We start from the raw sequence: 22279 nt of genomic DNA on the forward strand, positions 1-22279 counted from the left end.
CACAAAGTTACAAAGTCCTCTATCAATATGTTGATAGAAAGAACTGTAACAATGAAGGTCTTAAGAAAGAACGAGAACAGGATAGGAGAAAGCCGGCCGTTTCGAGAACGAACCTTTAAGGATAAAGTTCTCGCCGGGCGGGAATATCTTTATTTTATTTTATTTTTATTTTTTTTACAAAATTTTACGGGGCAACGTTCCATTTATTTATCCCCAAAAATTACTCCGGTGCGTTCCCCAAAAATTACTCCGGTGCGTTTCCAATCACCCTCTGTTTCTATATTTCGTCCGGTCCCCTAAGATCCCTTATCTTGTCACCACACTAATTGAGTTACCCTACAGGGGTTGTTATACCTGTCATGGGAAATGTCCATTGGCCCTACAGGGGTTGGTATACCTGTCATAGGATATGTTTAGTGACTCTACATGTGGTTGATGGTACCTGCAGATTGCAAGGTCCTATCTCTGCCTTTTTTGACCTCACGAGGCCGAGTGCACCCCGAAATAGGAAATAGCCGGGGACGTGTGATATCTCGGACGGCCACCCATTCAGATACCCATAGACAACTTGAGCAACTTTGGTCTTGGTTGGTATCTGGATAAATGACCATTTCCAACATTGACTTTTCCCGACCGCACTCGGTTTGAACGAGAGATTCGTGTAATCCTAACGGCTTAACCCATCCTTTGGGGCAGTTGTCCCTCCACCTAAGCCTCCAGTGGGGTTTTTGTGTATGGAGTTAAGCAAACGAAGTTACCTTTGCGGACAAGGCGAAGCTCATTCGCCACGAAAAACCTATATGAATTTTAATAAAAAAAGAAGTTACCTTTGCGGACAAGGCGAAGCTCATTCGCCACGAAAAACCTTAGGCAGTATACTTTGACATTAAACCCGTTGTAAAAAATAATAATAATAATAATAATAATAAAATAAAAATAAAAAAAGAGCAATAGGTACCTAACTAATGTAACAGATTACAGATAAGAAAGCCAATAAAAACCCATTTCCAGGAACTCAGCAAGACAATATCAATTAAACAATGTTTGAGAGGTTTTTTAATTACTGTGCATTTTGCCTGGACTGCATTAAATCATGCATTCTATGACTATATATTTCACCTTTATATGTATATTTTTCACGAGTTTTATGCATTTCACCCCTAAGGTCAGAATATACAATATGCAAATCAATTAGCAAAACTAAACTACATTTTTCTACTCTTTTTGACCCCTCAACCTTTGAAAAGGCTTGCTTAGGCAAGTATTTCACCTTTATATGTATATTTTTCACGAGTTTTATGCATTTCACCCCTAAGGTCAGAACATACAATATGCAAATCAATTAGCAAAACTAAACTACATTTTTCTACTCTTTTTGACCCCTCAACCTTTGAAAAGGCTTGCTTAGGCAAAATTCATAATTTTTACCCAACTGCAACTGCTCCATTAGCAAAACTAAACTACATTTTTCTACTCTTTTTGACCCCTCAACCTTTGAAAAGGCTTGCTTAGGCAATTAAACAGATATTGTGCATGTTATGTAAGCACTTTTGAAGTGATCTGATGAGTTCTAAGAAATGTAGACATAATTGACGCCAGCTAGATTGCTAGGAACCTAGGACTGCCTTTTTTGACCTCACGAGGCCGAGTGCACCCCGAAATAGGAAATAGCCGGGGTCGTGTGATATCTCGGACGGCCACCCATTCAGATACCAACCATAGACGACTTAAGCAACTTTGGTCTTAATTGGTATCTGGATAAATGACCATTTCCAACATCTAGGCGCAGGGCAGTGCGCCAGGCCAAGTTCCGGCCTGAGCACGCCAGTGTGTATATTACACGAAGCATTTCGACGCATTTTTACCCCCATCATAACTCCGTCAATTTTCAATGTATTGACTTTTCCCGACCCCACTCGGTTTAAACGAGAGATTCGTATAATCCTATTAACTGCTCAACCCATCCTTTGGGGGAGTTGTGCCTACCCCTAAGCCTCCAGTGGGCTTTTTGTGTATGGAGTCAAGCAAACGAAGTTACCTTTGCAGACTAGGCGAAGCTCATTCGCCACGAAAAACCTTAGGCAGTATACTTTGACATTAAACCCTACCTCGGTGGTGTAGTGGTCAAGACGCTCGCCTGGTAAACAGGAGCGCGTGGGTTCAATCCCAGCCGAGGTATGGAATTTTATCCAAAAAAAATCATATTATTGACTTGAAGAAGAAGAAGAAGAAGAAGAAGAAGAAGAAGAAGAAGAAGAAAAAAATAACAATAAATACACCTACAAATGCAAAGTTGGGTTATTTCCCATAAGGCCCCTCAACCTCTCCTTGAAAAGGCCGAGTGGGTCAACAAAGTCCAAATCTGAGGAGTATTCGTTATACAGTTCCATAGCAGTGGGCAGTGTCGAATATTAAATTATTAACCCTTTCCTTCCCACAGTTACGCGGGTCTTCACTGTGTCGTGATCAAGGGCTACTCCAAATCGGCCGGCTATCAACCCGGGGTCAAATTCGAAGACAACCGGTTTCGTAACTCCTGGAATGCCGTGTATGTGGCGGGCGCCTGGCGATTTGTACAGTGCAATTGGGGAGCCAGGCATTTGGTCAATGCAAAGGAAGTACCGAAAGTCGGAGCCAAAGGAAAGTCAGATAGTTTAAGGTGAGTGATCACCTCCTACGAGGTATAATTTCCTATTGTCCTACTACTCCCGATATCCTACTCTTAGTATGGTGGTTTGTGCAGTGTAATTGGGGAGCCAGGCATTTGGTCAATGCAAAGCAGGTGCCGAAGGTGGGAGCCAAAGGAAAGTCAGATAGTTTAAGGTGAGTGAAGATGTCATCCAAAAGGTCTGATTCGGGGAGCTGTTCTTCCCTTACTCGTGGCCGCGATTAATTTAATTAGATTAAAAAAGGGGGAACTGGAACTGCTAAGGTCTTATTGTCCCGAAAGCGAAGAGAGAAGGGAGACAGGATAGGAGAAAGCCAGGCGAGAACAAACCTTATCTGTTTGAGATAAAGTTCGCGCCGGACGGAAATTGAACCCACGACCTAGCGCTTACAAGGCAAACCCGGTACTACCCAAACTAACTAGGCTGGCTCGTAAATTTAAAGCGCCTTAATCGGGGAAAAAGAATAGTTTCTTTCTTGGTTACGATATTTTCTGTTTTCTTTTTTTCGACTAAGGCGTTTTAACACTGGAATGCATATTTTTCATCATAGTTCTAATCCAATATTTTCTGATATTCCCATATTTCAGATATGAATACGACGACCACTATTTTCTCACGGACCCGCGCGAGTTCATATACGAGTTTTTCCCTCTGCAGCCAGAATGGCGAACCCACGTTTACCAGGCGAGCGTCTTGACCACTACGCCACCGAGGTAGAATGTAATAAACCATAGGGTCTATAGGCTCCCGAAGTCATAACAAAAGTTCCGGGACCAAGAAAGAAGAGCGGGGAGGTTTTTTAGCGGGTTGAGCAGCCAGGAATGGTGCCACAGAAGGGCGAAACACAATACCCTGAGCCGTGACTCCAGCATACCCTCCACACTATGCTGGAGAAGTCACAAAGATTTTTCCTCATAATAATAATAATAATAATAATAAAAAAAGGGTCTATAGGAAATCAAAGATGGCGCACCATCGGAATCAGGTAAGGTTCTAAAAGTTTCCCAAAAGGAAAAAACTCCTAAAGAGGAAACTGTAACTGCTAAGGTCTTATCGTCCGGAAATCGAAGAGAGAAGGAAGACAGGACAGCAAAGCCAGCCGTTCCGAGAACGAACCTTATCCTTTCAGGATAAAATCCGCCCCGGGCGGGAATCGAACCCGCACCACTGGGTTCTCTGATTTTGAATTTCATTATTTTCTAACCCGCTGCATGACCGATGATTCAAACCCAAGTCCAGAACCTATTATTACCCAAGTTTCTTTGAATTTCAATAAACCGCCCTCCTCCATCAAGACTTTGGAATAAAGTATGCCCTGAATATTAGTACCTATAGTCTGTATAGTCTGTTTCATTTAGCTTGAGATTGTTGTCAAATTACCTATGTTCGTGGCAAAACTAAAGCTGTGAAAATTGACCACTCTAGTTAGTTGGGTTAGGTAGCCCGCCCTAATTATTGTGACAAAGCTCGAAATGTGAGAATTGACCGACCAAATGCTTGTATGATATTGTATCAGATTATCCAGCCTTCTTAGCTTAAAGGATTGTGCGCCTGCCTTGTTAGCTATAGGACGCAAGTTCGATTCCCGCCCGAGCCGAACTTTGTCCTCAACAGATAAGGTTCGTTCTCGGAACACCTGACTTAATCCTATCCTGTCTTCCCTCTCTCTCTTCGATTTCAGGACGATAAATCCTCTGGTGTTAGAGTTTAATGGGAACATTCAAACCCAAGTCCAGAACCTATTATTACCCAAGTTTCTTTGAATTTCAATAAACTGCCCTCCTCCATCAAGACTTCGGTATGAAGTATGCCCTGAATATTAGTACCTATAGTCTGTATAGTCTGTTTCATTTAGCTTGAGATTGTTGTCAAATTACCTATGTTCGTGGCAAAACTAAAGCTGTGAAAATTGACCACTCTAGTTAGTTGGGTTAGGTAGCCCGCCCTAATTATTGTGACAAAGCTCGAAATGTGAGAATTGACCGACCAAATGCTTGTATGATATTGTATCAGATTATCCAGCCTTCTTAGCTTAAAGGATTGTGCGCCTGCCTTGTTAGCTATAGGACGCAAGTTCGATTCCCGCCCGAGCCGAACTTTGTCCTCAACAGATAAGGTTCGTTCTCGGAACACCTGACTTAATCCTATCCTGTCTTCCCTCTCTCTCTTCGATTTCAGGACGATAAATCCTCTGGTGTTAGAGTTTAATGGGAACTATCAAACCTTTTATTTTATTATTATTATTATTTTTAAAATACCTTGTTTAACGCCCTACAGGGAGGGCAATTACTAAACAAAGGTTCCTGCCTATCTAAATTAATAATAATAAAAAAAATCATATTATTGACTTGAAGAAGAAGAAGAAGAAGAAGAAGAAGAAGAAGAAGAAGAAGAAAAAAATAACAATAAATACACCTACAAATGCAAAGTTGGGTTATTTCCCATAAGGCCCCTCAACCTCTCCTTGAAAAGGCCGAGTGGGTCAACAAAGTCCAGATCTGAGGAGTATTCGTTATACAGTTCCATAGCAGTTTTAAAGAAAGAAAGAATAAAATGTGGTACATTTGACAACATCGCTTTGTAATAATGACCCACCGGTCTCAAATTTCAACCTAAAAGGGACAGGCTATAGGTACACTAAGGTTCGGCTTGAATATTAGATTATGCCCCGCGTCTCTTTCGTAACTTCTTCATGCTTTCTAACGATTTTCGTAATTATTGAGTCTCGACTTTCTATTACCTAGAATATTTTATTTATTTATTTATTTATTTAGGTACCGAGGTAAAATATTTATTTATTTATTTATTATCAAAATCTACCTATTTTACAATGGATATTTCTATCCCATTCTCGAAGTATGTGCCCAAAAAGTTTATTCTAACCTGTAAAAGAGGGGAGAAAGAATGAGAAAAAGGAGGGAGAGAGAGAGACCGAACCAGAATCTTTAAACAGAGAGGAAAAGGGAAGATATGAGTAGCTAACTTCGGATGTTTCTCTCTCCCTCTTCTCTCCCCTCTCACGACCTTCCCTCCTGCCCCCTCCTCCTATCACCCTCCCCCTTCCTTTCTTTCACCTCCCTCCCTATATTTTTTACAGTTTTCCTTCAGGTGTGTCGAATCCGAACAAAAATATTGAAATGTATAAGTAATCGCTATTGATAGAGAGAGAGAGAGAGAGAGAGAGAGAGAGAGAGAGAGAGAGAGAGAGAGAGAAAACGAAAAGATATGGTTGAAGAAGTCTCGAGACCAGACCGTATACATAGTCTCGAGATGAGACCGTATATTGATGTAATGGACAATGCTTGAGCTCCGGGCATGTTGGGTATGGACTCGGAGATTTGATGATTTGGTGCCGTGGTCAGTGTATTTTGGGTTTTTATAGTTCCAGGACTTCGAGTATTAGGGCAATGGAAGGAGATTGATTTTATATCATTTTCTGGGCGTCCAAAGGGTTGAAGCAGCAAATTAAGCGTAAAGCGAACTTTATCGGGGACATCAGATATATAAGGTGCGTTCTCGGCTGGCTTTCCTCCTTGTCTTCCTATCCTCCTTTTTACTATTTCGGGAGGATAAGACCTTCCTTGTTAATAGAATCTATCCGTTGTTAACAGAATCTATCCGTTGTTAACAGAATAGAATCTTTATCTGATATGCAGTCCTACCTAGACCAAAGTCATAAAGTTAATCATCATAATCAGATTCTTTGCGTCTTCTCTTCTGCTTCTCCTCTTTCTTCTTCTTTTCTCCTCCTTCTTCTTCTGCTTCTCCTCCATCTTCTTCTTTTGCTTCTCTTCCATCTTCTTCTTGTTCTTCCTCATCATCTTCTTCATTCAATCTGAACAAAAACAATGGAAGGTAGATCTCTGGTGTAGTATTAATGTCTCTATTCTAATGTTTCTAATTCAATCTACAGAGATTCTTATCTCCCGTGTTAGATTATGCCAAGATTACGAGGATTACATCTAGTAGACTTACGAGATTGGTGGCTTGGGCTTCTGGTAATATCACCGGCATGTGGTTTAACTTTTTTTTTTTTCAATTTCTTCTTGTAAAACAAAAAAAGACCATTGAATCTAGTGATCACTAGCAAAGTTTCATTGGTTCTCCATTAGAAAAAAAAGGTTTAATAGAATTCACAAAGTTACAAAGTCATCTATCAATATGTTACAAAGTCCTCTATCAATATGTTACAAAGTCCTCTATCAATGTGTTGATAGAAAGAACTACAAAGTCCTCTATCAATATGTTGATAGAAAGAACTACAAAGTCCTCTATCAATATGTTGATAGAAAGAACTGTAACAACGAAGGTCTTAACGTTCCGAAATCTAAGAAAGAACGAGGACAGGATAGGAGAAAGCCGGCCGTTTCGAGAACGAACCTTTAAGGATAAAGTTCTCCCCGGGCGGGAATATCTTTATTATTTTTTTTTTTATTATTTTACCTATTTATTTTTTTTTTTACAAAATTTTACGGGACAACGTCCCATTTATTTATCCCCAAAAATCACTCCGGTGCGTTCCCCAAAAATTACTCCGTTGCGTTCCCCAAAAATTGCTTCGGCGCGTTTCCAATCACCCTCTGTTTCTATATTTCGTCCGGTCCCTTAAGATCCCTAGATCCCTTATCTTGTCACCACACTAATTGAGTTACCCTACAGGGGTTGTTATACCTGTCATAGGAAATGTCCATTGGTCCTACAGGGGTTGTTATACCTGTCACACTAATTGAGTTACCCTACAGGGGTTGTTATACCTGCCATAGGAAATGTCCATTGGCCCTACAGGGGTTGGTATACCTGTCATAGGAAATGTTTAGTGACTCTACATGTGGTTGATGGTACCTGCAGATAGGAAATGTCCAATATAAGAACATTATTGAGGGTAGATTAGATTCATAGATTGGTATTTGGTATTCCTGACAAGAATGACCCTCCATTCTGAGGGGGTGGGAGGGGGGCTTGTATGTACATTGTACATAGAATTTACTTAAATACAAAATGAAATTGTATATTAAAAACAATCTTAAATTAGTACATTGAACAGTCATTTAATTTTAAACAAATCCTAATGAGCTCCCCACCATTCAACATTTTTTATTGTTATTATTAATATATGACTGCGTACCACCTAAAATGTATCCGCGTACCACCAGTGGTACGCGTACCACCGGTTGAGAACCTCTGCTCTAGTTGATTAAACAAAAATATCCAGCCAAGTGCATAAATAGAGTGACTGAACAAGCACCTTCTCCTACTGGTAAACCAATTAAACCAATGTCTAGTCACGTGTTGCATTATGCAAGTAGTACTGTCTACCTGAAAATTTAAGGTCTGTTTTTCATTCCGACGTGGGTGCGATGCGAACCCGACGCGTGTTTTTCATTCCACTTCCCCTACTTTAGCGTCAACGCCTAACCTACCAATGTAGGTACCTATAGATATTTTGATCTATGCAAATTTCTAACGAAGTACAAAGTAAGACGAACCTAGTAAGTGGGTTCAGCAAAGTCCGAAGTGCCAGACGAAAAAGCTGGCGCCTACCTTATGGTTTATAGGGTTCAAAGTGGCTCGACTTTCCTTAAACAAAACAAAAAAAAAATTGTGGTTTAGATTACCGGGACCACCTAGACCTAGAGTGTCCTAGAGTTCTAGGGTCTCTGCCTTGGTGCTCTTAGGTCTTGAATATTAGGACCTCTCTTAGTTTTTAGGCAGCGGGATTTTTAGTTGTTGGGTGTCTTAAATCTCAAACCCACTCTTGGTATTTTAGGCAAAAAGGGATCCAAATGTCTTATTTAGATCCAAATGCCTTAGTGTTCTTAAGTTCTGGAATCTTGGGACCAATGTTAGTATATATTTTAGTATTTACGAATTGAGATACAGGACGTTTGGTCCAAGTTTTAGGCAGAGGTCCAAGTTCATTAGTCTCATTATTTGAACACTTTCAATGATCTCTTCCCCTGATAGAATCGGATTTCCTTGAAAGATAAGGAAAAACCCCGATTTTTGGAGTTGATATAATAGAGAGTTGATATAATGGAGGTTCTACTGTAGCACAGTTATCTCATTTGCTTACCGGATATTCTGTTTGTACTAGAAGAAGTGTTCCTACCCATAACCCATAACCATAGGTGGTATCTCAGTGAGTACCATAATCCTATTAATACTGAAGATAGCTTCTGATTTTTAGCATGAGTATGCACTTTTTCCTGTGTCTAGTTGGCTTGGAAGCAGCCTGTCGCGGGTTCGATTTCCGCCCCGGGGCGAAACTGTTAGCTTTCTTCTATCCTGTCCTCTTTTTCGGAGATCAGCCCACAGTAAAGGACTAAAGGAGCAGAAGCCAGCCTACTTAGCTTGGTTGGTAGAGCGTCTGCCTTGTAAGCGCTAAGCCGCGGGTTCGATATCCGCCCAGGGCGCATTTTATTTTGAACTTATAATGTTCGTTCTCGGAACGGCTGGCTTTCTCCCATCCTGTCTTCTTTCTCTCTTCATTTTCGGGACGATAAGACCTTAACAGCCGATTTTCGTATCTGGCCCACAGTAAAGGAGCAGAATGAAATCCCAAGGAGGGAGGGGCTGGGCCCCCCTCAGCTCCTCCGTAAATATGGCCCTGTAGATAATTATAGTACATGTTTAAAAATAAATAAAATTTTATTTATAATAAAAAAAAGTCTACACACTTCATATGGGCAATTTTACACTCGCTCTACGCATTCACTTATCTGAAATCAATTTTATCAATATTCCTCTCTCTAACAAACAATCCAATCGGTGATCGTACGTATTGGTACTTCCGTAGATACCTAGTTATAAGCGTAGCTACCATGTATACTTTCGTAGACATCTCGTAGATAGGTAGTGTAGATACCTATCTGCAAATTGAAACTCCTAAAAGTCCACTCTACAAATCTATTGAATGACCAAACAGTCGAATCCAGGGCCGGCCTATCGCCGGGCCCCCAGGGCTTACTCAAATACCTTTAGCTAAATTAGGTACTCTTTGTGCTTTGCTCCATGCAAAAAAAGCTAACTCTGAGGATTAGGGCGATTTCCTCAAGGAATGGGTTAGGCTTATACAAATCTACGAGGTACTCTTTGATTTTCTTTTTGATGTGGAAAATTTTCTTTTTTGACGGGAAAAATGGCCAGTTTTGGACTCCCCTTGCGAAGCCCAGCAGTGCAAATCGGACTGGCCGAAACCCCTACGATCGCCCCTGTATGCCAACTGCAGTCGTAATGTCTGCACTTAACTTCTGATGCAATTGGCATCGTTTGTCTTTTATTTTCTTCCTGCCCGGGCCCGGGGTGAACTACATCCTAAACACATATGGTTCGTCCTCAGAACGGCTGGCTTTTCCTATCCCATAATACCTTTTTTTTGCAGATCCCTCTATCAAACTCTTGAAAAGGACTCCTATTGTTATAGTTTCCCTCTGTAAATAACTTTAAAAATAAGGTCCTCCAATTTTTTAATAGGTAGGTATGATTCGAAACCGTCTTTCGGTTGAAAATAGAATAATCAAGTACTTACCCTATAGTAACAGTACATAGAAATGCGTTTACTTATGTTTGTTTAAAGTCCATGGCCAATTTGGTAAATTGTTTTGTTACACAAGGAATAGGTACCTATAGGTAGTTGTGAGGTACTCAGTCCAATCACCATTTTACTCACCCTGTATACTGTCTGGAAGTCATAGTCCTCTTATGCAAGATGCAATTCTGGTATTTCCTGTGTGTCACTTCCGACATTTTGTTTTCAAACCAATCTCTCTTATCCTGGTTTTGTCCTTTATATCTCTTTTTAATGGCCAGTTGAGATGTTTCAATTATCCATAATGGCTTGAAATAATCACCCCAAGCTTGTTCCCATCTGTTGAATCTTTCTTCTCTTTTGTCCTTTATATATATATTTCTTTTTAATGGCCAGTTGAGACATTTCAATTACCGATAATGGCTTGCAATAATCACCTAAGCTTGTTCCTATCTGTTGAATCTTTCTTCTGACAAAAAAGAAAGAAAAAGAATTTAGTTAAAAAGAAAGAATTATTGTAGGTAGGTACCTACATAAAACCATGTAATAAAAAGAAGGTAAAAATAGATAGGTAGGTAGTTCAAAATCACTTTGAAAAAAGTCCTTGTTTTTTTTTTTTCAACCAAATTAAAACCACAAAAAATGAGCCATTCAAAATCACATGGCGCTTTTTCTTCTGTGTTTTTGAATATTGGAGACTTTTGACAAACATGATTCTTTGAATTCCATGTTTTGAATTCTTTCAAAACCTCATATGAAACCCTTAGGTTCATTCATATACAAAGTAGACCGACTTATTTCGTAACCAAAAGGGGGGATGTAGACCTAGGGTTGTATTTGTATAATGGTGACTTGGTGACCCAGGTTCAAACAGGTCTTTTCAGAGTGTATCGGAAAGATGGGTTCATTGGAACACTGCACCGGTTAGGTAATAAGTAACTTTTGTTTAGTAATTTGTTTCGTTGAACTTTCTTCCTTTATTTTTTATTTATTTATTTTTTTTCAATTTCTTCTTGTAAAACAAGAAAAGACCATTGAATCTAGTTATCACTAGCAAAGTTTCATTGGTTCTCCATTAGAAAAAAAAGGTTTAATAGAAGCCGGCCTGACATGATGACACCCCAGCCGCATTACTCAAGTATTGATTTACTGAACTATCAATACGTTTATTTATTCATTCCCTCATATTTTATTGTTGTTATATTTTTTTTATTTTTATTTATTTATTATTATTATTATTATTATTATTATTATTATTATTATTATTATTATTATTATTATTATTATTATTATTATTATTATTATTATTAAGGTTCGGCTTGAATATTAGATTATGCCCCGCGTCTCTTTCGTAACTTCTTCATGCTTTCTAACGATTTTCGTAATTATTGAGTCTCGAGACCAGACCGTATACATAGTCTCGAGATGAGACCGTATATTGATGTAATGGACAATGCTTGAGCTCCGGGCATGTTGGGTATGGACTCGGAGATTTGATGATTTGGTGCCGTGGTCAGTGTATTTTGGGTTTTTATAGTTCCAGGACTTCGAGTATTAGGGCAATGGAAGGAGATTGATTTTATATCATTTTCTGGGCGTCCAAAGGGTTGAAGCAGCAAATTAAGCGTAAAGCGAACTTTATCGGGGACATCAGATATATAAGGTGCGTTCTCGGCTGGCTTTCCTCCTTGTCTTCCTATCCTCCTTTTTACTATTTCGGGAGGATAAGACCTTCCTTGTTAATAGAATCTATCCGTTGTTAACAGAATCTATCCGTTGTTAACAGAATAGAATCTTTATCTGATATGCAGTCCTACCTAGACCAAAGTCATAAAGTTAATCATCATAATCAGATTCTTTGCGTCTTCTCTTCTGCTTCTCCTCTTTCTTCTTCTTTTCTCCTCCTTCTTCTTCTGCTTCTCCTCCATCTTCTTCTTTTGCTTCTCTTCCATCTTCTTCTTGTTCTTCCTCATCATCTTCTTCATTCAATCTGAACAAAAACAATGGAAGGTAGATCTCTGGTGTAGTATTAATGTCTCTATTCTAATGTTTCTAATTCAATCTACAGAGATTCTTATCTCCCGTGTTAGATTATGCCAAGATTACGAGGATTACATCTAGTAGACTTACGAGATTGGTGGCTTGGGCTTCTGGTAATATCACCGGCATGTGGTTTAGATTACCGAGACCACCTAGAGTGTCCTAGAGTTCTAGGGTCTCTGTTAGTGTTTTAGGTACTTTCCATATAGGGTCTAGCGTTTTAGGGTCTCTGCCTTAGTTTTCGTCTTCAGTGCTAGGGTCTTTGCTGTAGCATTCATTAGGTCTTGAATTTTAGGACCTTTGTTGGTATTTTAGGCAGAGGTGTTTTTAGGTCTTCGATCTTAGTCCTCTGTTAGTTAGAATGTTAGGCAGATATGTATGTCTTTACGTCTCGTCTGTTGATAAAGGATCTTTGACTTGGAGTTCTAGGGCTTCTGCCTTTTAGCATTATTTAGGTCTTGAATTTTAGGACCTTTATTAGTATTTTGGGCAAAGAGGTATTGAAATCTTCAGACATAGGATCTTTGCCTGAAGTTTAAGGTGTTTTAGTAGCCTTTTAATATAGTTCCTGAAGGCAATTTGACGTGAGGTGACAAAGACCAAAGAGGTATTTTGAACTTTTAGGGATTGCTTTAATGGCAATGTTTCTCAAGGGGTTTCTTCGAATGTTTGAACTTTTGCCAAGTGCAAGGTTCTTTCTGGAAACAAGGGCCTGGTGCTCCTCAACTTCTCTCGCCTAGCTTTAAATCTTTGACATGGCAAATCTTAGCATGGGCGTAATATGTTGGGATTACGTACATGATTACTTTCAGGTAATCCACTGTTGTACTTGCGCGTACCACAGTTATCTCATTTTGCTTACCGGATATTCTGTTTGTACTAGAGGTGTTCCTACCCATAACCATAGGTGGTATCTGTGGTATCTCAGTGAGTACCATAATCCTATTAATACTGAAGATAGCTTCTGAATTTTGAGCATGAGTATGCACTTTTTCCTCGACATACATGCAAGTAACTACGTACCAACCTCAGTGGTGCAGTGGACTTTGGATCTAGTGGTTGGTGGTGCAAGTCCAAGTCAAGTCATAAAATGGATCTAGTTAGGTGTAATAATTGGTGAACGATAATTTTATTGTGACAAGCATTTAAGTATGCTTTGGCATTGGTTTTGCCTTGAGGCCTGACTTTACAGCCACTTCAGACAATGAAAAAATCCTTTATGTAAGTACGTTGGTTAATGCTGAGTTAGCTTGGAGGGTAGCCCGTCTACTTTTAAGTGTTAGGTCGCGGGTTCGATTGTCCTCCTCTCTTCGAGTTTTTTTGGAATCCGGTCCACAGTAAAGGAGCAGTATAAAAGCCCAAGAGGGGGGGTTGAGCCCCTCCGAAAATATGGCCCTGTAAATTTTTTATTATTTTTATTTTTTATTTTAAAAGATGAGTGTTTCACCGCCGTTTTTATTTCGTAGCTATGAAACAACTGCTACATTGGACGCTTGTGGTCTGTGTCGTAGCGGGTATCGTTAGACTAATGGCTCTTCAACAAATACTTACGTTTACTTTATGTTTGTTTAAAGTCCATGGCCAATTTGGTAAATTGTTTTGTTACACAAGGAATAGGTACCTATAGGTAGTTATGAGGTACTCAGGAAGGCATTCTTAGGCCAGCCACTCACCATCAGGTATACCTGTCAGGTCTACCTGATAGCGAGTGGTTGGCCTTAAAGACTTTCGCAGCTCCCTGTAAATAATAATAGTGCTTAATAATAATAGTGCTTATTTATACTGCTCGCATAGGACTGAAAAGTCCCTTTACTCCAGCAGTAGGCTAGGTACAATACTTATACTTACGTATATCTGCAGTTTAGACAAGGAGTAAAATCATCAATAGAGAGAGTTATTGTACATGTTTAAAATTAAATAAAAATTGATTTATAATACGTTATGTAGTAAAAAAAAAGTCTACACACTTCATATATGGGCAATTTTACACTCGCTCTACGCATTCACTTATCTGAAATCAATTTTATCAATATTCCTCTCTCTAACAAACAATCCAATCGGTGATCGTACGTATTGGTACATTTGGTACTTCCGTAGATACCTAGTTATATGCGTAGGTACTAGGCATACTTTCGTAGACATATCGTAGATAGGTAGTGTAGATACCTATCTGCAAATTGAAACTCCTGAAAGTCCACTCTACAAATCTATTGAATGACCAAACAGTCTTATCCAGGGCCGGCCTATCACCGGGCCTCCAGGGCTTACTCAGATACCTTTAGCTAAATTAGGTACTCTTTGTGCTTTGCTCCATGCAGAAAAAGCCCACTCTGAGTATTAGGGCAATTTCCCCAAGGAATGGGTTAGGCTTATACAAATCTACGAGGTACTCTTTGATTTTCTTTTTGATGTGGAAAATTTTCTTTTTTGACGGGAAAAAAAGGGCTTGGCTATGTATGGACTTATTAGGTATTTATCTACTTATGTAATTGTATTATTTGACATGAGATACCCTTAGCCCGTAGGGTAGATAATTATGGACATTTAGGTGAATTTTAGGTGCTGCTGCTTTGACAGGAGACTTGTTTGATTTGTTAACTTAAAAAGAAAGAAAAAAAATCCGTGTTAGCTTGTAGCTACCTACTAAGGGTAGTTTGGTACGTCAGAGATTAAATTACGATTGTAGAAACCGGATTTATAAATTTAATATAAAATTTTATTGTTGAAATAAACTTGGAGACATCGTTTGACCATTATTATTATTGTGGTAGACCTTGATCACACACTGACCAATCCCAATGTCACTTGAAAAATAAATAAATCAAATAAAAATGAGAAATAAAATGATAATAATAAGAAAGGAGTAAAAAAAATAACAGAATCATCCAAGTGTTAAATGTTGTAATGTATAGGTATGTAATACAATTCTGTGATTCAATTTTCAGGTACATACATTGTAAGTCGACTTTCCCCGGTATTATTATTATTATTTTTTTTAAAGAGGTTTGACTAGCGCTTACAAGGCAGACGCTCTACCATTCTACCAACTACCAAACAAGCTAACTAGGCTGGCTAATAAAACGGTAATCTTCCAATAGGTGGTTAGTGAGAGTAGTGAGACTAACGATGAGTCAACTAGAACCAGAAGAGACAGCATTGATCTATTGCTTAAACCGATTGCTTTTGGATATTCATTAAATACAGTATAGGAAGTGTGGGTAATATGGAAGTATGGAACCCCCTTTTGTTTTTTGGCTATAACTACCAACTTGTTAGGTATGGAAAGCTGAAATTTTAGCTAATTGGTCAGAAATATTGTTTTACAACATTTGATAAGAGCTCAGGTCGCTGTTTAAAACAGTAATGACCTCAGGTCATTTTTTCCCCCATCAATAATCTATTGAACCAGGAGGCCCCCAGGCGCAACCTTGAGGAGAGACCCCGAAAAACGTCATCATTCTTGAAGTTTTTAACTTCCATCTCGAACATTTATGGGATTGGGAATTTAAAGCTGTGTCATCCGTAATCGAAAAACTACGGTAGACTGAAAAATTAGCCGGCTACTGTAGGGTGACCATAGAGCCCGGGGTCCTGGGTTCGAGTCCCAGGCCACCCAGTAAAAATAACTTTACTAATGAGGAATGTTGAGTGTGAATGTTTGGAATACGAAAATAGAAATCAATTAAAGTTTTAAACCAACATAGCAATCTTATATCTTGTCGATCTATAACACATCTATGTTTTTTATCTTGCTGATTGAAATTGCTGTCATGTAATACACAATTTGTACATTTGTAGGTACAAAGCTACGTAAATAGAGTACCTCGACATTGATAGATGATTAGCTGTCGATTGACATTGACTGTTAGCAGTGTTAGCTATAAACATCAAAGGATTTTGGTGGAATAAAAATTGGTTTTTGGCATGAAAATCGTGTTTGGAAAGAGGTACTGAAAACTGACCATCGAATCAGCCAATTTTGAAGACCCTTTTTGTTCCTGACTACCAAGATTGTTGAGTTCCTGAACAGCATTCTTTTACCGACTTGCCGACCTAAATTCCTCTTTTGCATCTCATTCTTTTTCGCCCCCATGGAGGCGAAAAAGAAGAAGAATGTCACATAGTAAAATTATTTTTCTCAGTCCACCTTCACATCTGTGGACCGAGTAATTTGGCTACATTGCACCACCTTGAACCTCTCAGAAAGTAATAGTACCCGTAACTAGGTAATTGTAAATGACTAAGCTCTCATTGGATAATGACCTTTGAGCGAGAATAAGTTACAATTAAATAAAGGTCATACATTATTGGTCGTGATTTGTCATTTTCAACTGCCTGACTAGATTTTTTTAATAGCTGCTGGAATGCTTAATGGCAGTTTATAATGGTCGTTAATGAGCTTACTAAGTGGTTTTGGTGAGAGGGTTTTAGGGGTTTCTCCCTCTTCTTAACTTACCCTATCGCTAGGGTCTGCAAAGTCTAGATATCCACATACATACCCACATGAGTTGCTCTTGTGGAAAAAGATTGGGGCTAGTCCTTTTCCTTTAGACTACTTTCCTGCCTCGGTGGCGTAGTGGGCAGGAATTGCAACTGCAGAGATCTTATGGTCCCGAAATCGAAGAAAGAAGAGAAGAACAGTATAGAAGAAAGCCAGCCGTTCCGAAAACGAACCTTATCTGTTTAGGAAAAAGTCCGTCCAGGGCGAGAATCGGCCTCACAACCTAGCGCTTACAAGGCAGACGCGCTACCCTCCAAGCTAACCAGGGGTGACTTGCGGATTTTTATTTAGCGAAAAACTGATTTTCCGGAGCCAGAGCCGATTTCCTATGAGACAATCTAAGTTGAACACCCTGTATTTTCTAATAGGGACTTGGTTACCTATTTCTCATCTTCATCCTATATCTACATTAGGTACCTATTTATCTGCATATTGTTTCTAGCTATATTCTAATAGGGACATACATATTTCTCATCTTTATCCTATACCTAAATAGGTATATATGTATTTAATATCTCGAGAGGTATTTACATATTGTTTTTTACTAAGTGTTTTTCAAACCTTGACTTTTCCGACAGAAGATGTTATTGAAATGTTTAGATCAGGGTTTCTCAACCGGTGGTACGCGTACCACTGGTGGTACGCGGATACATTTTAGGTGGTACTCAGTCATATATTAATAATAACAATAAAAAATGTTGAATGGTGGGGAGCTCATTAGGATCTGTTTAAAATTAAATGACTGTTCAATATTGTTTTTAATGTATTGTTTCAAGATTGTTTTTAATGTTTTGATTGTTTTTAATGTACAATTTCATTTTGTATCTAAGTAAATTCTATGTACAATGTACATACATACATTACATACAGTGTAGCATGCATTTTCATTTTCCTAAACATGACCAAATGTAATTTTTCATTAAAATAATTTTACAAATCTCAAGAATAGACATGCTTTTTTTAATATCTTAAGAAGATAACACACGGCTGCTACTTAAGAAGGCGTGGGTTCAATCACAGCCCAAGTATAGAACAATACTTTCCGTTTAGGTGCTGGGTCAACACAAGAGCACAAAGTTATCAGAAAGTAACCCGTTAAAATATTTGCAATCGAAAAACGAGTACAATTTTTTGTCAATGCTGTGGGCATCGAACCCGGTACATTCAGCTCACCTTTCTCACGGGCCATGGTGCGTCGTACGACAAATGCGTGGGTAGGACCGATATCCGCAGCTCAGACTTTGCATTGAAATAGAGGAAGCCTCGGGGACAATTCACGTTATGGAAAGGGGCCAGGGTAGATACAGGGCCGTCGATGGTCATCGGGTGGGCCCTTAGCTCCCCCCTGGAGGTTAGGAAGAGCCAGGCGGGGTGAGGCCCACATAGGAACACCCCCTGGTAGCCCGCGATGTTTGAGAAATATCTGAGAACGGAAGATAAAGGGTTACTTACAATACCTACCTACTTACTTCAAATAAAAAGGATAAGAGTTAGGATTTTTTTTTTTAAAGAGGTTTGACAGAGGGAACTGTAACTGCTATGGTCTTATCGTCCCGAAATCGAAGAGAGAAGGAAAGCAGGATAGGAGAAAGCCAGCCGTTCCGAGAACGAACATTTTCCCATCAGGATAAAATCCGCCCCGGGCGGGAATCGAACCCGCGGCCTAGCGCTTACAAGGCAGACGCACTACCAACTAAGCTAACTAGGCTGGCAATGCTATCTCTACCGGAGCATTAAAGTTGAGCAACGCTGTGTAATTGGGTATCTGGCTATCTGGACGGGTGACTGTCTCAGCCTGGTAAGAGCTGGTTTGAATTCCAGGGGAAAAGATGTATAGGACTTGGGTATCTTGAAAGGGTTGACAATGACTTTGCCCTCACATGCCCATAAGAAGAGGAAGGAGAACACGAAGAGGAAGGAAAAGAAGAAGGAAGAAAGAGGAAGAAGAAGAAGAATAAGGAGTAGAAGAAGGAGAAGTAGAAGAGGAAGAAGAAGAGGAAGAGGAAGAGGAAGAAGAAAGGAGAGATAAAAAGAAGAAGGAGGAGAAGAAGGCGAAAATTTTCAATAAATAGTAAAATCGGTATGTAATATAATAAGTAAGTAGGTATAATAACACACTTAGAGATTAAAACAGGATCTATCTTATTCAGAAACTAATCCAGATCATGAAGGAATAAGATAGGTATATATTATAATATTTTCTATTAATAAATAAAAACTCTTGACTTTTAGTTTTACAAATTTAATATATTTTATCTATACGCGTATTTCGGGTGTTACCCCATTCTCAAGGTGATATTTTTTATTGTTGGTCCTTGTTGACTAATTGTCTTTCTTTTCTCATCTTTTCAGGTTAGTTACAATAGCATCAATAATACCTTCTTCTAGCAATCTAGATTCTGAAAATTAGTTTCCGTCAGAGTGCTCCACCTATTAAGCGAGATATTGTGGTGTTCCACATTACCAGCATGTTCCATAATACCACCACTTCCTCTACTTAGACTAATGAGTACCTACAGCAACTACTGCAGCATTGATCTATTGACTGATTGAGTCCATTATTTGGACTACTGAGTCTAATCAGTTCTTATTTGTGGAAGTTGTGGACCAATGACTCAATCAGTTAGTTGCATATAAAGGTGCATTTTGAGGACATGAAACTTCATTAATACTGGTCCTACTAGAATCACTAATAGGTCGTATAGGTACCTAGCTTATAGCTTGTTTATACATACTGCCAGCATATGAACACATTCGTACTAAGGACTGTTATGTGATTGGCAATATTCAATTGATTTGCAAACTGGCTACTCGTACCATTTTTTGCCAATATGCCTATAAAAGTCAATCTGAAAAAAAAAGGTACATGGATTTTTTTTTCTTGAATTTTGATTGGAATGAAACAATGTCTGAAAACTTGGAAACTGACATTACCTGACAACTTCTGACAATGTTATTATTTATCAATATATCAACCGTTGCTTTTCAAACCACAATACAGATTTGTATACTTAACACAGTTAGCAGTTTAGCACGACCTAAGATACAAGAAACATGTCTCAATAACTTTACTTTCTGCAAACTTGCTGGTTAACAATTGGCAATTGGCACAGACAGAGACAGAGAGGTGATACTGTTATGTAACCAGATCGTATGTACTTACATTAACTGGTAGACTGCTTATAAGCACACATCATACTTTATGTTTTAAACCCTGTATAAAATAATTAGGTGCCCATACTTTTTTCTGTACAACGAAGTCAGTATGGCCAAAAAGAGATTTGGTAAGCAAGGTTAGTTATGGAGCTAACCAGCCTAGTTAGCTTAGTTGGTAGTGCGTCTGCCTTGTAAGCGCTAGGCCGCGGGTTCGATTCCCGCCCGGGGCGGATATTATCCTGAAAAAGTAAAAAAAAGGTACATGGATTTTTTTATTTCTTGAATTTTGATTGGAATGAAACAATGTCTGAAAACATGGAAACTGACATTACCTACTGATAATGTTATTATTTATCAATATATCAACCGTTGCTTTTCAAACCACAATACAGATATGTCATACTTAACACAGTTAGCAGTTTAGCACGCCCTAAGATTCAAGAAACATGTCTCAATAACTTTACTTTCTGCAAACTTGCTGGTTAACAATTGGCAATTGGCACAGACAAAGACAGAGAGGTGATACTGTTATGTAATCAGATCGTATGTACTTACATTAACTGGTAGACTGCTTATAAGCACACATATACTTTATGTTTTAAACCCTGTATAAAATAATTAGGTGCCCATACTTTTTTCTGTACAATGAAGTCAGTATTGCCAAAAAGAGATTTGGTAAGCAAGGTTAGTTATGGAGCTAGCCAGCCTAGTTAGCTTAGTTGGTAGTGCGTCTGCCTTGTAAGCGCTAGGCCGCGGGTTCGATTCCCGCCCGGGGCGGATATTATCCTGATGGGATAAAGTTCGGAACGGCTGGCTTTCTCCTATCCTGTCTTCCTTCTCTCTTCGATTTCGGGACGATAAGACCATAGCAGTTACAGTTCCCTCTGTCAAACCTCTTTAAAAAAAGTTTGACCATTATTATTATTGTGGTAGACCTTGATCACACACTGACCAATCCCAATGTCACTTGAAAAATAAATAAATCAAATAAAAATGAGAAATAAAATGATAATAATAAGAAAGGAGTAAAAAAAATAACAGAATCATCCAAGTGTTAAATGTTGTAATGTATAGGTATGTAATACAATTCTGTGATTCAATTTTCAGGTACATACATTGTAAGTCGACTTTCCCCGGTATTATTAGGTATTTTAATTTTTTTAAAAGAGGTTTGACTAGCGCTTACAAGGCAGACGCTCTACCATTCTACCAACTACCAAACAAGCTAACTAGGCTGGCTAATAAAACGTTAATCTTCCAATAGGTGGTTAGCTGGTTAGTGAGACTAACGAGTCAACTAGAACCAGAAGAGACAGCATTGATCTATTGCTTAAACCGATTGCATTTGGATATTCATTAAATACAGTACTTAGACTAATGAGTACAGCAACTATTGCAGCAGTGATCTATTGACTGATTGAGTCCATTATTTGGACTACTGAGTCTAATCAGTTCTTATTTGTGGAAGTTTTGGACCAATGACTTAATCAGTTAGTTGCATATAAAGGTGCGTTTTGAGGACATGAAACTTCATTAATACTGGTCCTACTAGAATCACTAATACTGGTCGTATAGGTACTTAGCTTATAGCTTGTTTATACATACTGCCAGCATATGAACACATTCGTACTAAGGACTGTTATGTGATTGGCAATATTCAATTGATTTGCAAACTGGCTACTCGTACCATTTTTTGCCAATATGCCTATAAAAGTCAACCTGAAAAAAAAAAGGACATGGATTTTTTTCTTGAATTTTGATTGGAATGAAACAATGTCTGAAAACATGGAAACTGACATTACCTACTGATAATGTTATTATTTATCAATATATCAACCGTTGCTTTTCAAACCACAATACAGATATGTCATACTTAACACAGTTAGCAGTTTAGCACGCCCTAAGATTCAAGAAACATGTCTCAATAACTTTACTTTCTGCAAACTTGCTGGTTAACAATTGGCAATTGGCACAGACAAAGACAGAGAGGTGATACTGTTATGTAATCAGATCGTATGTACTTACATTAACTGGTAGACTGCTTATAAGCACACATATACTTTATGTTTTAAACCCTGTATAAAATAATTAGGTGCCCATACTTTTTTCTGTACAACGAAGTCAGTATGGCCAAAAAGAGATTTGGTAAGCAAGGTTAGTTATGGAGCTAACCAGCCTAGTTAGCTTAGTTGGTAGTGCGTCTGCCTTGTAAGCGCTAGGCCGCGGGTTCGATTCCCGCCCGGGGCGGATATTATCCTGATGGGATAAAGTTTGTTCTCGGAACGGCTGGCTTTCTCCTATCCTGTCTTCCTTCTCTCTTCGATTTCGGGACGATAAGACCATAGCAGTTACAGTTCCCTCTGTCAAACCTCTTTAAAAAAAAAA

General features: G+C 38.7%; 1 protein-coding gene across 1 annotated transcript in view; it reads left to right on the forward strand.

Annotated features, from left to right (window-relative positions):
* LOC113466587 overlaps nucleotides 1-22279 on the forward strand; it is a 35784-nt gene that overhangs the window by 12632 nt on the left and 873 nt on the right. The gene's annotated exons all lie outside the window — the stretch shown is intronic.

This window comes from Diaphorina citri, unplaced genomic scaffold (genome assembly GCF_000475195.1).
Source record: "Diaphorina citri unplaced genomic scaffold, Diaci psyllid genome assembly version 1.1 scaffold296, whole genome shotgun sequence".
Taxonomy (NCBI): domain Eukaryota; kingdom Metazoa; phylum Arthropoda; class Insecta; order Hemiptera; family Psyllidae; genus Diaphorina; species Diaphorina citri.